The sequence below is a fragment of the Ranitomeya variabilis genome, chromosome 2, assembly GCF_051348905.1.
Source record: "Ranitomeya variabilis isolate aRanVar5 chromosome 2, aRanVar5.hap1, whole genome shotgun sequence".
Classification (NCBI taxonomy): Eukaryota; Metazoa; Chordata; class Amphibia; order Anura; family Dendrobatidae; genus Ranitomeya; species Ranitomeya variabilis.
Window position 1 is genome coordinate 296,067,290 of NC_135233.1, and position 14,099 is coordinate 296,081,388.

Sequence of the window (14,099 nt, forward strand, 5' to 3'; positions counted from 1 at the left end):
AGTGAGCAGGGGCACGAGGCGTAATAAATGACGTTTTTAGACGAGCATGTGATTGTTTTTGTTATTTTAAACTGTTTGGTCCCAGATGAATCAACAAATGAATCATCCCTGATAATGTTGACACATGCCACACAGTGGCCACATGCCGTACATCCTCCTCTTTGTCTCGATCTCATTTCATCCAAGAATGTACGGGGAGGATTTTCAATATTTTGGCTGCGCACTTAGTGATCCCGTAAGTTTTTCGCCCTTCGATATGTAATTGCTGGTCTATCTGATATCAGTTTAGCAATTATTGGGTCCGTTTTTAAAATTGGCCAAGATTTTTCCAAAGTACAATGGACCTGTTCAGACCGAGAGTTAAAATTCGTGATGAATCTTACTTCATTCCCTCTCGAATCTTCACGTCCTACTCCATACAGTAAGGAGTGTCTATTGCTATGTTTGGCATGGAGATATGCTCGTTTAATCATACGATTACTATATCCCCATGCCTTAAAGCGATATTTAAGATCTCTTGCTTGAATTTCAAACTCTCCATCTGTCGAGCATATACGTCGAAGACGCAGAAACTGACCAATAGGTACTGACCGTACCATATGTGTTGGCTGGGAGGAGGATGCGTGAAGCAGCATATTTGAGGATGTAGGTTTTCTAAAAATGGATGTCTGCACATTGCCCTCCTCATCCCTAGTTATTGTAACATCTAAGAACTCCACCCTATTCCTGTCAATGGTGGCAGTCAGGAATATTTTGCGTCCATTCATGTTCAAACTGACCACAACTCCTCAAGTGACCGCTTGTCACCCTGCCAGATGAGCAGGATGTTGTCAATGTAGCGCGTCCACATTAGGACGCGCTCCATAGGCCACTGCTGATCTGCTGATAGGAGGTCCCTCTCCCACAGCCCCAGGAACAGGTTGGCATAGGAGGGCGCAAAGGCCACTCCCATGGCTGTCCCCTGGTGCTGCAGGAAGAAGGACCCACTAAAAGTGAAGAAGTTGTGCGTCAGTGTGAATTCTAGCAGCTCTAAAAGGAGTGCCCTTAGACCCGACGAGAGGGTGGATGTCTATAAAAAGAATTTAATAGCACGTAGTCCGTCGCAATGCTTAATACTCGCATACAATGATTCAACATCCATTGTGCTCATCAAAGCATTTGAATCAAGAGAGAGACCATCCATCTTACAAAGTAACTGGTTGGTATCTTTGAGGAAGGAGGGTAGTTCCTCAACAAGGGGTTGTAGGAGGGAGTCAATCCATTTATTTGTGCACTCCAGGTAGTTCCCCCACCCCGAGATTATAGGGTGACCTGGTGGGGTCTGAGCATTTTTATGTATTTTTGGGAGGAGGTACAGTGTGGAAATGGTTGGTTCAGTCACAATCAAAGCCGAAAACAATTCTTTAGAAATTATGTCAGCTTCTTTTGCTCTGATGAGAATTTCCCTGAGCTGCGCACAAAAGGTAGACGAGGGATTATACGTTAGTTTCTTATAGCAAGTGGTATTTGACAATTGGCGCATCACTTCTTTTTCATATATATGTTTAGGCCATACCACAATATTACCTCCCTTGTCTGCCTGTTTGATCACAACATCAGGGAGATCCCGTAAATGGCTTAATTGCACCCGTTCCTCCCTAGTGAAATTGTCAGACTGCACAGATTGGGGAATCTTTAATAATTCGTTGGTCACTACTTTGACAAACAGGTCTATTGTACTACAATTAGACAATGGGGAGAACCGCTTGGAGCGCATGCGAATGGACTGAGGTATCCTACCTCCCTCTGGTGTCAGATGTTCACTGGACAATTCCTCAAGAATCCTCAATGTTGATTGCTCCGTTTCTGTAGGAAACAATTTATGGAGATTGTCATCATAGAAAAAACGTTTATAAAGTAACGAGCGGGCAAAAATATGAAGATCTTTGACAGTAGTGAATTTGTCAAATCCCGCCACCGGTGAGAAAGACAAACCCTTTTCAAGAAGTGAGCAATCAGCCCTCGAGAGGGTATGACTGCTTAAATTAATTACCTTATTCCCTCTGCCCGCATCATCTGGTACATGGTACTTCTGTTTTTTATATGTCTGAGAGTTGTAGTTCTTCGTACGTCTATAGTTAGTACCTAACCGTGTAATCATAGATGATGCAGAGGTGTCGGATTGCGCACTGAGTGAAGACACTGAAGTGCTTGACATACTCTGCTGTATCTGTTTAAAGTGTGGTACTTGTTTCCTCCATTGATTAACGTTTTTAGTTGGGTAGTCCTTTAAGTCCCTATTAAACTTAGATGTCTGGGTCTCATTAATTTTTTGACGATTGTATCCAATGATTTCTCCAATAGTGCCTCATATGCACTTACTTGTTCATCCAAACAGTCTGCACGTATATCTATCAACGTCTTATCAATATCCTTGTCTAGATCATTAATAGATTTGGTATTGAGGCCTGCTAGTAGTTTCATAAGGACACCTGAACACGTGTCACACGTCTCCTCCCATCCCACCATAAATTCTTGGTCATCAATTGGAAAGGTTGGCATAACACACACTCGCAGCCCTCTGGGGATCATATTTTTTATGATATATTTCTCTAGAAATAATCTGTTCCACCAGAGTCTTGTTCGCTTAATTAATAGATTCCTCACGGAGTCAAATAGAGCATCGCCCCTGTGATCCACGGCCTGTACACCACTTGTCCCATCTTGTCCAAAAACCTGTTCCGCTTGTCCAAGCCAGGATTTTTCCCTGGCTTTATAGTCCATAGTACAAATTCCACTCCCTGTGCAAAACACAGAACAATTATAGAATACTAAAACAAGAATAGTACTTAGCAACATCATATCATTAATGCATTGAATATTTTATTCTCCAATTCCATATGCTAATTATCATGGACTTTAAGTGGATCAGTCGCAATTTGCATACCTCAATAAGGTGGGGGGGAAGTGGAAAACCACAGAACACGACCAAAAGATCCAAAATATCTTTAGAAAAAGCTTTATTAGGACAATAGGGATTACATGGGGAACGTGTGCAAATACAAGCAAAAAGTGCAAAAAGTGCTACAAACCGCCCTGACCTGGACTTATCACACTCACTTTAGAGGTAAGTGTTGCAATAGAAAAAACCATATGAAGTAAATAGTATAGTGATACTGCGACAAAAAAGAAATTACTACAATGCTAGGGGAACATGATAGATAATGCAAATGAAATTGTTATTCACAACATATATCTGTGGCCAATACGTATATATGAAAGGAGAACCCCAATTGTGCACTAGCATTCAATGTTACAAACTACAATGGATAGTACAACCAAACTTAAAGACATTTGGCTAAAGCCTGCATATAGGCAAAAGCCACACTGCATATGGGCACAGCAGCGATACCGCAATCACATCAAACCCTTTAGTAAGGCAATATCTCGAGGAAACGTCTATATTAGACTAGCCACAAATAGAATGCTCCCACTAGCATATTCATTATGGCCAATAATGCCGGACAGGCTCCTCTTTCATCAAATGCGACATCGCAGCATCAAGTATAATGATCTCATATTACCTTAAAAATGGTGGCAACACGTGCAAAAGTCTGGGTCAGCGCGTCGCCCGACGCACGTTTCGGAGGGTTACTCCTTCATCAGGGAATAAACACGTGAGCACAAACGCCGAGTTAAAAAGGCCGCCGAACCGGAAATGATGGTGACGCGTACCAGAAGTGATGCGTGCGTAGCCAAGACAACCCGAGACGCCCACTATTACAGCATAGTGAGCTATTAGGCCCTAAATAGAACCATAAGATATAACTGCATATATATGCACATATATACCTACATGCACATACACTGTTATGATCCTGGTGGTAGGATCTCAAACTGACCTGACACATATACCCTGAATATATAGGACAAGTTCTGGGGATGTGGAAGCTATACTGACTGCAATCCTGATCCTATCCAAACACACTAAAGGCAGCTGTGGAGCGTTACCTGAAAACCTAGACGCCTCGTCACAGCCTGAGAAACTGACTACCCCTAGAGAGAAAGCAAAGACCTCACTTGCCTCAGAGAAATATCCCCAAAGTTTTAGATAGCCCCCCACAAATAATAACGGTGTTAAGGGGAAAACACAAACGTAGAGATGAAACAGGTTTAGCAAATGAGGCCCGCTAATACTAGATAGGCAGATAAAGAAAGGTGTCTATGCGGTCAGTACAAAAACTATCAAAAGTAAACCACACAGAGAATACAAGAACCCCCACACCGACTCACGATGTGAGGGGCGCACTCTGCACCCCAGAACTAACAAGCAAGCAAAAAATCACATGAAAGCAAGCTGGGCTGAACTGATCATATAATGAGAAACGTTTTCATGGAAATAATGAGAAACTGAACAAGCAAACTTAGCTTCTCATAGCAGGAGACTGGTCACAAGGAATATTCAGGAGAGCACAGGATCAGGACTGAATACCCCGACAGCAGGCGACAAGTAAAGGTCCAGGTGAGCTAAATAGGCCCAGCCTAGCAGGAGATGAAACAGCTGAGCCCAGCCATATCGCCAAAGGCCACCAGAGGGAGCCCAAGAACAAACTCACACAGTACCACTCATGACCACAGGAGGGAGCCCGAGAACGGAATTCACAACAGTACCCCCCCCTTGAGGAGGGGTCACCGAACCCTCACCAGAGCTCCCAGGCCGATCAGGATGAGCCAAATGAAAGGCACGAACCAAATCGGCCGCATGGACATCGGAGGCGACAACCCAGGAATTATCCTCCTGACCATAACCCTTCCATTTCACTAAGTACTGAAGTCTCCGTCTCGAAATACGAGAATCCAAGATCTTCTCCACCACATATTCCAACTCCCCCTCGACCAAGACCGGAGCTGGAGGATCAACAGAAGGGACCACAGGCACCACATATCTCCGCAACAATGACCTATGGAACACATTATGAATGGCAAACGATGTTGGGAGGTCCAAACGAAAAGACACAGGGTTGAGGATTTCCAAAATCTTATAAGGACCGATGAAACGAGGCTTGAACTTAGGAGAGGAAACCTTCATCGGGACATAACGAGAAGACTACCATACCAAATCCCCCACACGAAGTCGGGGACCCACACAGCGATGGCGGTTAGCAAAGCGCTGAGCCTTCTCTTGGGACAAAGTCAAATTGTCCACCACATGGTTCCAAATCTGCTGCAACCTATCCACCACAGAATCCACCCCAGGACAGTCAGAAGACTCAACCTGACCCGAGGAGAAACGAGGATGAAAACCAGAATTGCAAAAGAAAGGTGAAACCAAAGTAGCAGAACTAGCCCGATTATTGAGGGCGAACTCAGCCAATGGCAAAAAGGTCACCCAATCATCCTGGTCAGCAGAAACAAAACATCTCAAATAAGTTTCCAAGGTCTGATTAGTTCGTTCGGTTTGACCATTCGTCTGAGGATGGAAGGCTGACGAAAAAGACAATTCAATGCCCATCTTAGCACAAAAGGATCGCCAAAATCTGGACACAAACTGGGATCCTCTGTCGGACACAATGTTCTCCGGAATACCATGTAAACGAACCACATTCTGAAAAAACAGTGGCACCAAATCGGAGGAGGAAGGCAACTTAGGCAAGGGTACCAAATGGACCATTTTGGAAAAATGATCACAAACCACCCAGATGACAGACATCTTCTGAGAGACAGGAAGATCCGAAATAAAATCCATGGAAATATGCGTCCAAGGCCTCTTCGGGACAGACAAAGGCAAAAGCAATCCACTGGCACGAGAACACGAAGGCTTGGCCCGAGCACAAATCCCACAGGACTGCACAAAGGAACGCACATCCCGCAACAAGGAAGGCCACCAAAAGGATCTCGCCACCAAATCCCTGGTACCAAAAATCCCAGGATGACCTGCCAACACCGAAGAGTGAACCTCGGAAATAACTCTACTGGTCCATCTGTCTGGGACAAACAGTCTCTCCGGTGGACAACGGTCAGGTCTGTTGGCCTGAAACTCCTGCAACACCCGTCGCAGATCAGGAGAGATGGCAGACAAAATCACCCCCTCTTTGAGAACACCAGTCGGTTCAGAAACTTCCGGGGAGTCAGGTACAAAACTCCTAGAAAGGGCATCAGCCTTCACGTTTTTCGAACCTGGAAGATATGAAACCACGAAATTGAAACGAGAGAAAAACAACGACCATCGAGCCTGTCTCGGATTCAACCGTTTGGCAGACTCGAGATAAGTCAAATTCTTGTGATCCGTCAAGACCACCACACGATGCTTGGCTCCCTCAAGCCAATGTCGCCACTCCTCAAATGCCCACTTCATTGCCAACAACTCACGATTACCAACATCATAATTCCGCTCGGCCCAACATAAATCCACGATCCGATGCAACAAAACACACCTTCCCCTTCCATACCATTTCTCTGAAAAAAGCCATAACATCTCCCAACTCCGTTTCCAGGTTTTAGAACAGGTGGACATCCCTAGAAGAGGCCAAAACCGTATCAGTATGCTTCTAAGGAGGGAAGCGTACTGGATCCATACATTACAGACTTTAGAGCCAAGAGGGTTAAATAGGGACTACGACGTCTCAGCTTTTTTGTAACATTTTTTGTAACATTTTATATACGTGTAACTATTTACAGAGGTGTCATTAGCATCTTACTGTAGCTTTATTGTTATATAGTGTCTGTTTTTTAACTGTATTGTTTCATCCTGATTTTTCTTTTCTTCACAGAATCGCTAATTGCACCCTTTGCACTGAGCACCTCACTGGGTATAGTATGCACTTTTTTATGCCATCCATCATATAGAGGGTTAACAATTTCTTTATTATGCTGGTGTGACCACCTTACAGGAACCTGCGGCTCGGGTCGCTCCGCCGCCACTGGGTGCGTTGCCCAGGGTTCTTTCCCATTCATTGCTCTTGCACACAGCTTCCATTCTTAGTTATGCAGCTCCCATGCCCCCGTAGTTCATTGCGCAGGCGCTAGCTATTCCAGCGTCAGGCCCGACTGTTCCTCTAGCCTGGCCTCTGCGCATGCGCGGTCCCTTCGGTCACATGGCCCGATGACGCGCTGGGTCAGCTGACACACTGCGGTGCGCACTTAAACCCAGAAGTGCCACCCTCCTTCAGCAGCCCGGGAGAGCGTCCTTCCTCGCGGCACGGCGTCCTTATCACTGGCGGTCTCAGGTACAGCAGCAGTTTGCCCGGCGCTATGGTCACCTCTGCCCTTCCTCCAGCAGCTTTCTAGATCTGGTTATTCACGACCTTTATTCTATTGTTCCCACAGCGCTCTTGCTCTTGCGAGTCTCTCGCCTCCCTCAGCGCTCTGCACACTTATCGCCACAAGCATTAAGGTACAGTATTATTTACCATGGTATTTTCACTAGATTAGGCATTCCTGCCCCAGTACTGCAGTCCTTATGTATACCCCTGCTGTGTTTCTTAGACGCCCTGCGCTCCTGTTCCCCTGCTGTCCTGTGACCGTTGTGTGGATCCCCACACACACATATTGTGGTCTCCAGGTACATGTCCTATAGTTCTCAGGGGCTCTTTTGGTATAACTGCATTTCTCAGATCTAGGGTATGGGGACCTATGTATTGAGTGGTCACACCTTAGTCAATACTGGCATCATGAGATAGTCTGTGGGACTTTATGCCCTACCACCCAGCATCACGCCTAGTATTTCATATATTTATGTTTCTATTTTTCTCTTTGTTTTAGGCAGCTCACTGTGCACTGTATCCGCACGTCCCCCCTTTTTTCTGGGGCCACCCTGTAACCTGTATCCTTCTGGAGCTATTTATCTATCAATTAATGCTCCATCTCCGCATGGTAACAAACGGTATATACTCACCTCACCTTGTACATATATTTTTTCTTTAACACGTTTACAACCTCTAGCATCTTCAGAATAAGACTTACGTCTCACGTAACTCCAGGCCGGATTCGCTTAGACCGTCACAGTTGCTGTCTGTCACCTATCATGTCTTCCGAACAGAATGTTATGACAGAACTTAATGAACTGTTTTTCTATCTACGCTGTGCATCATGAATTTTGTCTGTAAAAATGTTTCTTTTTTGTATATATATTTCAGTACTCACAACTGTTTCTGATGAAGGTCTGTTTGTATAGACCGAAAACGTTTAAATGTTGAGCTGGATGCACCGAATAAAATCTATTTCGTAAACTTGCAAAAAAGATCTCCAGAGTGCCAAGTATTCCTTATTTATGTTTGATGGGTTGGATACCTAACTTGAGCACCTCCAAGAAGTTCTGAGTGCCGTGGTCTATATCTCATCATAATTCCGCTAGGCAGGCGAAAACTTTCTTGAAAAGAAAGCACATGGTCTCATCACAGAGCCATCAGAGCTTCTCTGCGACAAGACAGCCCCTGCTCCAATCTCAGAAGCATCAACCTCAACCTGAAAGGGAAGAGAGACATCGGGCTGGCGCAAGACAGGAGCCGAAGAAAACCGACGCTTAAGCTCCTGAAAGGCCTCCACGGCCGCAGGAGACCAATTCGTCACATCAGAACCCTTCTTGGTCAAATCCGTCAAAGGCTTAACCACGCTAGAAAAATTAGTGATGAAGCTACGGTAAAAATTAGCAAAACCCAAGAACTTCTGAAGACTCTTCACAGATGTAGGTTGAGTCCAGTCATGAATAGCCTGGACCTTGACTGGATCCATCTCAATAGTAGATGGAGAAAAAACAAAGCCCAAAAAAGAAATCTTCTGGACTCCGAAGAGACATTTAGAGCCCTTCACAAACAAGGCATTGGCACGCAGGACCTGAAATACCATCCTGGCCTGCTTCACATGAGACTCCCAGTAATCAGAAAAGACCAAAATATCATCCAGGTACACAATCATAAATCTATCCAGATACTCTCGGAAGATGTCATGCATGCAGGACTGAAACACAGAGGGAGCATTAGAAAGCCCAAAAGGCATCACCAAGTACTCAAAATGGCCTTTGGGCGTATTAAATGCTGTTTTCCATTCATCGCCCTGTTTTATGCGCACAAGATTATACGCTCCTCGAAGATCTATCTTTTGTGAACCAACTGGCCCCCCTAATCCGAGCAAACAGATCAGACAACAGTGGCAAGGGGTACTGAAATTTGACCGTGATGTTATTTAGAAGGCGATAATCTATACAGGGTCTCAGAGAACCATCCTTCTTGGCCACAAAAAAGAATCCCGCACCCAAAGGGGATGAGGACGGGCGAATATGCCCCTTCTCCAAGGACTCCTTGATATAACTCCGCATAGCGGCATGTTCTGGCACAGATAAATTAAAAAGTCGTCCCTTAGGGAACTTACTACCAGGAATCAAATTTATAGCACAATCACAATCCCTATGAGGAGGTAGGGCACTGGATTTGGGCTCATCAAATACATCCTGGTAGTCTGACAAAAATTCAGGGACTTCAGAAGGAGTAGAAGAAGCAATTGACACCAAAGGGGCATCGCCATGAATTCCCTGGCAACCCCAACTTGACACAGACATTGCTTTCCAATCAAGGACTGGATTATGAGCCTGCAGCCATGGCAGACCCAACACGACAACATCATGTAAATTATGTAGCACAAGAAAGCGAATCACCTCCTGATGTGCAGGAGCCATGCACATGGTCACTTGAGTCCAGTACTGAGGTTAATTCTTGGCCAATGGCATAGCATCAATTCCCTTTAGTGGAATGGGGAATTGTAAAGGCTCCAAGATAAAACCACAGGGCCTGGCAAATGACAAATCCATCAGATTCAGGGCGGCACCTGAATTCACAAAAGCCATAACTGAGTAGGATGACAGAGAGCAAATCAAAGTAACAGACAGAATGAATTTAGGTTGTACAGTACCAATGGTGACAGATTTGGTAAACCTTTTTGTGCGCTTAGAGCATGCTGAGATAACATGAGCAGAATCACCACAGTAAAAGCACAACCCATTCTGACGTCTGTAGTCTTGCCATTCAACTCTGGTCAGAATCCTGTCGCATTGCATAGGCTCAGGTTTCTGCTCAGAAATTACTGCCAGATGGTGCACAGGTTTGCGCTCCCGCAAACGCCGATCAATCTGAATGGCCAAAGACATTGACTCATTCAGACCCGCAGGCGTGGGGAACCCCACCATAACATCTTTAAGGGCTTCCGAAAGACCCTTTCTGAAAATCGCCGCCAGGGCGCACTCATTCCATTGAGTGAGCACAGACCACTTCCTAAACTTCTGACAGTAAACCTCTGCTTCATCTTGACCCTGAGAGAGAGCCAGCAAAACCTTCTCTGCTTGGTCTACCAGATTAGGTTCCTCATAAAGCACTCCAAGCGCCAGAAAAAACGCATCCACATTTAGCAATGCAGGATCTCCTGGCGCCAGAGAGAAAGCCCAATCTTGGGGGTCACCACGCAACAAAGAAATAACAATTTTAACTTGCTGAACAGAATCACCAGAGGAGCGAGGTCTCAGAGAAAGGAATAACTTACAATTATTCTTAAAGTTCAAAAACCTAGATCTATCTCCAGAAAACAGCTCAGGAATTGGTATTTTAGGCTCTGACATAGGACTGCGGACTACATAATCCTGAATGCCCTGTACCTTGCAGTGAGATGATCCACACTAGAAGACAGACTCTGAATGTCCATATCTGCAACTGAATTCAGAACCACCCAGAGATTAAGGGGAGGAGAGAAGCCAAACACAGTGCAGAGGAAAAAAAAAATTACTTCAGGATTTCTCTTCTCCCTCTTCTGCTGCATTAACACTTTGTGGCCTGCTGTACTGTTATGATCCTGGTGGTAGGATCTCAAACTGACCTGACACATATACCCTGAATATATAGGACAAGTTCTGGGGATGTGGAAGCTATACTGACCACAATCCTGATCCTATCCAAACACACTAAAGGCAGCTGTGTAGCGTTACCTGAAAACCTAGATGCCTCGTCACAGCCTGAGAAACTGACTACCCCTAGAGAGAAAGCAAAGACCTCACTTGCCTCAGAGAAATATCCCCAAAGTTTTAGATAGCCCCCCACAAATAATAACGGTGAGTTAAGGGGAAAACACAAATGTAGAGATGAAACAGGTTTAGCAAATGAGGCCCGCTAATACTAGATAGGCAGATAAAGATAGGTGTCTATGCGGTCAGTACAAAAACTATCAAAAGTAAACCACGCAGAGAATACAAGAACCCCCACACCGACTCACGATGTGAGGGGCGCACTCTGCACCCCAGAACTAACTAGCAAGCAAAAAATCACATGAAAGCAAGCTGGGCTGAACTGATCATATAATGAGAAACGTTTTCAAGGAAATAATAAGAAACTGAACAAGCAAACTTAGCTTCTCATAGCAGGAGACTGGTCACAAGGAATATTCAGGAGAGCACAGGATCAGGACTGAATACACCGACAGCAGGCAACAAGTAAAGGTCCAGGTGAGCTAAATAGGCCCAGCCTAGCAGGAGATGAAACAGCTGAGTCCAGCCATATCGCCAAAGGCCACCAGAGGGAGCCCAAGAACAAACTCACACAGTACCACTCATGACCACAGGAGGGAGCTCGAGAACGGAATTCACAACAATGCACATTGACGACATCCTGCTCATCTGGCAGGGTGACAAGCGGTCACTTGAGGAGTTTGTGGTCAGTTTGAACAAGAATGGACGCAACATATTCCTGGCTGCCACCATTGACAGGAATAGGGTGGAGTTCTTAGATGTTACAATAACTAGTAATGATATGCAACAAGGAGAAACGGAGTCCATGTCCAAAATGAGTAACATTATACTTTATTTATTTTTACAAAAAAATTACCAATAAATTACCAACAAACATATAACAAATATCACAAGATAAAAATCAGGGTAGTCAAAAGATAGGAGGTAGCACAGACATAAAACGGTGCAGCACACAGACTGGTGCAGTTTAAATAGGAATTTCCTGCATAGTGCAAAATATCGCAAGGGTATGGAACCAGGGGATAAGAGGAACGGTATAAATCAATCTCCTGAGCCCTGTACACTGACTCATATCACGGTAGTAGCATCTAAAACCCCCCCCTCCCCAGGATCCTTACCCGCACACTAGCACCAGACCTGGACCGCACCGCTGCCCCAACGCGCGTTTCGCGTCGGCTTCTTCGGGGGGCGGTCCCCGAAGAAGCCGACGCGAAACGCGCGTTGGGGCAGCGGTGCGGTCCAGGTCTGGTGCTAGTGTGCGGGTAAGGATCCTGGGGAGGGGGGGGTTTTAGATGCTACTACCGTGATATGAGTCAGTGTACAGGGCTCAGGAGATTGATTTATACCGTTCCTCTTATCCCCTGGTTCCATACCCTTGCGATATTTTGCACTATGCAGGAAATTCCTATTTAAACTGCACCAGTCTGTGTGTTGCACCGTTTTATGTCTGTGCTACCTCCTATCTTTTGACTACCCTGATTTTTATCTTGTGATATTTGTTATATGTTTGTTGGTAATTTATTGGTAATTTTTTTGTAAAAATAAATAAAGTATAATGTTACTCATTTTGGACATGGACTCCGTTTCTCCTTGTTGCATAATATTGGTTTTAGGAGTGTCCTTTTTGTAATTAATACATCTTCCTGATAGACTCCCCCACTGTGGCTGTGAGTATGTGGAGGAATGTTATTTTGTTCTCTTCCATTTTGGGCTTAATCTAATAACTAGTAATGAGGAGGGCAATGTGCAGACTTCCATTTTTAGAAAACCTACATCCTCAAGTATGCTGCGTCACGCATCCTCCTCCCACCCAACACATATGGTACGGTCAGTACCTATTGGTCAGTTTCTGTGTCTTCGATGTATATGCTTGACAGATGGAGAGTTTGAAATTCAAGCAAGAGATCTTAAATATCGCTTCAAGGCACGGGCATATAGTAATCGTATGATATCTCCGCGCCAAACATAGCAATAGACACTCCTTACTGTATGGAGTGGGACGTGAAGATTCGAGAGGGAATGAAGTAAGATTCATCACGAATTTTAACTCTCGGTCTGAACAGGCCCGTTGTACTTTGGAAAAATCCTGGCCAGTTTTAAAAACGGACCCAATAATTGCTAAACTGATATCAGATAGACCAGCTAGACCAGCAATTACATATCGAAGGGCGAAAAACTTACGGGATCACTTAGTGCGCAGCCACTATATTGAAAATCCTCCCTGTACATTCTTGGATGAAATGAGATCGAGACAAAGAGGAGGATGTACGGCATGTGGCCACTGTGTGGCATGTGTCAACATTATCAGGGATGATTCATTTGTTGATTCATCTGGGACCAAACAGTTTAAAATAACAAAAACAATCACATGCTCGTCGAAAAACGTCATTTATTACGCCTCGTGCCCCTGCTCACTAATCTATGTGGGTTTAACCACCAGACAACTAAAGGTCAGGGTCAGGGAGCATGTGTTAGGCATAGAGGCAGCCGCTAAGGAGAATGACATCCCTGCCCTCAAAACACTACCCAGACACTTTAAGGCATACCACAATTGTGACAGTGGTGGCCTACAAGTGAAAGGGATCGATATGATCAATGTAGGAATTTGCGGTGGTAAAATTTCGCAAAGGTTGGCACAGTTAGAAACACGCTGGATATGGACATTGAATACGGTCCATCCTCACGGACTAAATGAGAGCATTAGTTATGCGCCATTCTTGTGATCCTCGTCTTGTTATGGAGGCGATGCGGCTACTCGCAGTTGTGTGATAGTGTTGTTTTTAATTTTGGTTTTATACATTTTTTAAATCGTTTGTTGTTTATATTCGTACTATGGCCTCCTCTTCGGATTTCATCTTACCTGCATGCATCAATAGGAATATGCGAGGAGAAGAGTCAACCATTGGAGAAAGTTGCATTTGAAATATACACCCTATGAGACTTACATCGCTTGACATTGTTAACTTTGATTGTCTATACATTTGTAATTCATCATGCTATGTTTTCCACTTGGATTATATGCATTATTATGTTATTTTATATGATGAAGCATTTTATATGACGAAGCATGCGATGTGTTTCGATACGTGTGGGTCTCTCCCTGTCATGTAGGCGTTTT